Below are 3,942 nucleotides of genomic sequence, written 5' to 3'. Positions count from 1 at the left end.
ATGCGTGGGTTAGATAGGTAAACATCTTTGGTTGAATCGACCCCACCTTAAGGCAGCCATATGTGTATGACAGAACGAAATGGTGCTCGGTTCTGTTCCATGCTCATAGTTGCCAGTGTATGTGAGCTCTTTGTCATGCCTATTGTACCAATCCATCTCACCAAGTGATAGTCTCTCATGCCTTCCTGAAGTCCCATGTCTTTTAGAGGGTGGGGCACCGAGTGGCTTTACCCTACTAAATCTCATGTCCTACCTGATAAAGTATTGCAGTAGCCTTATGTACCGCCATCGGAAATCCAACACTGTTGGAAAACCAGTAAGAAACATTGGCAGAATTAGAGGAAGCAGAGAGGAGGGTTGTGCTAGTTAGAAAGAAGACTATGAATCAGTGAAGAGGTCGGGTTGGGAATGATAGGATTGCTGAGTTTAGCAGAGGGTGTCCTGCTCTTTGGAAGGTTTTGTTCTTTGTGTGGGATGAGTCGCTTGGAGAGAACCAGGCAGAGGGGGTGGAAGGAAGTGTGGTTCTCAACCTTCCTAATGCCACGATCCTCATGTTGTGGTGACCTTGTATGTGGGTGTATCTACATGTGGGCGGACCCGCCTGGAGATGGATAGAGGAGCAGTGTTTCAGATCCTGAGACCATCGGGAATATGGTCTTAGGCGACTCCTGTAAACGGGTCGTTCAACCCCAAAGGGCTCACAACCCCCAGGCTGAGAACCACTGCTCTAGAAGCTCAGTCATCATCAGGGCATGATTAACTCCAGCGACTAAATAAATAAATCCAAAGGATGCTGTTAGTCCAGGTAGACTAGAGAAACAAAATTTATAGACACTCATAGGTATAAGAAAGAGTTTTATATAAAAGAGCAATTGTATATTGAGAAAACATTTCAGTTCTGTCCAGATCCAATATTAGCCCTTATATTCGATACCAATCTATAAATTCATCTTCAGACTCATGAAACACATGCAACGACACCGAATGCAGGGAGATCACAGGCCAGTGGGTGGAAAGTCTTGTGGATACAGTGGTGGTTGGAGCTTCTCAGCGCTGGGATGGCTCTTCATGTGACTCCTACAGTTCTGGGCTCTGGCTGCATCAGTGTTGTTCCATCAGGCTCATCATTAGTAATGTCCTGAAGGGAGTGAGCTGTGTTCCACCTCCAGCGAACTATTTATCTCCTTAGTGCCTCCAAATGAGGTCACCAAGCTGCAACCTGATTGACAGGCTAAATCCCACCTATTCGTTCTTAATACTCAAATTGACAACAGATTATGTTAACTACCACAGATGCTTTTTAGCTCTTTTCTTTTTTGACTTCCCAAATCAATCAACGCTTTTGTTGCAATTCTACAACAAAATACTCTTTTTTTTAAAAAACATTTTATTAGGGGCTCATACAACTGTTATCGCAATCCATACGCACATCAATTGTGTAAAGCGCATTTGTACATCATTCTCAAAACATTTTCTCTCCACTTAAACCCCCGACATTAGGTCCAAAATACTCTTATGTTACATTTGTAAATGGATTTTCCTCATTTTCAGAGTTTTAAAATGTTGTAAAACTACAGATAGTACTACATCTGCCAATTCAACCCCCTTTTCACACAGATGTTCAGTGAGAACAATTATATCAATCATGTTGTGCAATATCACCAATGTCCTTGACCCAAATTTCTGTCACCGTGAACAAAAAGTTGATGCCTTCTCTGGCTTCATGGGACAGGAGGTAGTTGCTGATGCGTGCAGTTAGCCTCCAGTTCCATCTCCTCCTTGGATCCCTGACTCTTTCCTTTGTGCTTCTGGTGAGTGGAGACCCGTGCTGTGCCAAGTGGCTGCTGGATGGCTGCTGGCCAGCTTTTCAGGCTCCTGCAACTAAGCAGTGTGTTAGGAGGTGGAACCAAAGCATTCAATGCAGTATGAAGCCGATTGACTATGTTGCCCCATGAAAGCATGACCCTCCAAACCAAACAGCCTCAGCAACTCCTTTTTAAAAAACAAAACCACATATAAAACAACATGGCCCAAGTCACCATCTTTTTCAGGTATACGGTGTTATCAGGCGCCCGACGCAACAGTTTGCAGGTGTAGAGTGTTAATTTTCATGTTATCAGTGCTAGGAATTAGTTGTTCAACCATCAACCTTAAATAATGCCAATGTTCTCATCACTGTGCCCTAGTGGAGACCAGCCCCTGGAGAAGGACATTATGTTTGGTAAAGTAGAGGCACTGACTCGATGGCACCTGGCGACAGTGACATGGCCTGGTGACGTCGTGGCCTCTGGGTTGGGCTGCCAACCACAAGGTCCACAGCTTTAAAGCACCATGGGATCCTCCGAAAAAGCCTAATATTTCCACTCCTGCAAAAGACACCACAGGGGCAGTTCTACACTGTCCCATAGGGCTGCTATGAGTTGGCATCAGCTCGCATATTCGAAGATAGACCACATGCTGGGGCATAAGGTGAATTTACATAAATTTAAGCACATTGATATCATACAGACCTTTCTCTCTGACCACTGTGCCATAGGGCTGGAAATCAACAAAAGGCAGACGAAGAAAACGAGCAAACAACTGCAGGATGAATAGCTCTCTACTGCAAAAGGAGTGCGTACTGGCGCAGATCAGAGTTGGCATCAGCTCGATGGCAGTGAGCTTGGTTTCAGAGATCCACAGAAGCGCCCTCCCTCACGAACAGGGTCTCCCCTTCTCCTTCCACCTCTGGCAACTACTAATAAAGCTGGGTCTCGATGCATTTGCCTGTTCATTTGTTCATTTCTTTTATATAAGTGAAACGATGTAGTATTTGTCCTTCTGTGACTATTTCACTCAGCATGATGTCTTCAGGAGTGTTTTCTGGACGAGTCTAATGGGGTGCCACGTCCTGGCCCCGAAGTCCATCATTTGTACTCCCTCAGGACCTCCTTGCTCTGCTTCCCTGCTGCTCCATTGCACCCCCCCAGTATTTTGCCTTAGTGTGGTGGGGTCAGCTCAGTCGCACATCCCACACTGTGTCTCCGGTGCTGTCCCATGTAGGGCCATGGGATGTCACATCTCGCCGTGGGGGCGGCTATATGGTCCTCTCTGTACATTTTTCCAAATGACAATGACATTTTACCATGATGAGGGAATGGCTGAGAACACTACACACTCGCCCAGACCACCTCCGACCCCCGCCTTGGACAGGGCCCCGGAAGAGGAGCCTCATGGAGTGCTGGATGGACTAGATCTGCAGCTGCAGCTGCGGGCCCTCCTGGATGGTGACGGAGCCGGCGATGACAGGCCTGGATACGTCACAGGCCCGGCCCAGGCCTGCTTGGAGCGCACAAACACATAGGCCACGGAGGTGCAGGAAGATCTCCAGCGGCCCGGCATCCGTGGCCATCACGATGAACTCCGAGATGCCTCTGTGAGGGTTTTGGTGGCCTCATGGCTCCTTTGCGAAGCTGCTTGTAGTGACAGGACTGCTGAACGAGGTCCAACAGCTTCTTGGTGAGGTGGGCATCTGCGAGGGGATGGGATTTCGGGTTAACAGCTGCCTCAATCATGGCTGCGGTTCCATGGTCTCAAATCAGGCTTTTTGTGGCACACTGTTTATGCATCTTCTCAGAACCTCTAAACAGAAAGCTTGATGAACAATCTGACCTGGTGGAACGAACTCGGAATGCACTACCAGTTGACATTTGCATCCATTCTGGAAGTTGATGGACGTCCAGAATGAGGTTTGTTACCAATCAACATTTTGCCTTTTTGGGAAAGGGAAAAAACCACTCATACAATTGAGTTCTTCCCATAGCGCTGTCCTTGTAAGCTGTGTTCAACATCACAATAGCTTCTGCAGCATTTTTCCTGACCAGGAAACACAATTTCACCACTGCATGCGGTTCTCTTAAATCAGCCATCACAAAAAACGAGGTTCTAGTGAAACTGCTTTCA

General features: G+C 47.0%; 1 pseudogene; it reads right to left on the bottom strand.

Moving 5' to 3' along the window:
* Positions 1-3,076: 3,076 nt before the first annotated feature.
* LOC101640519 lies at positions 3,077-3,554 on the bottom strand (annotated as a pseudogene).
* Between the last annotated feature and the right edge of the window lie 388 nt (positions 3,555-3,942).

Source organism: Echinops telfairi, unplaced genomic scaffold (assembly GCF_000313985.2).
Source record: "Echinops telfairi isolate 266 unplaced genomic scaffold, ASM31398v2 ScPeMD7_7469;HRSCAF=8507_0, whole genome shotgun sequence".
Classification (NCBI taxonomy): domain Eukaryota; kingdom Metazoa; phylum Chordata; class Mammalia; order Afrosoricida; family Tenrecidae; genus Echinops; species Echinops telfairi.
The sequence above is the reverse complement of the archived record's forward strand: the minus strand, read 5'-3'. Positions and strand labels throughout refer to the sequence as shown.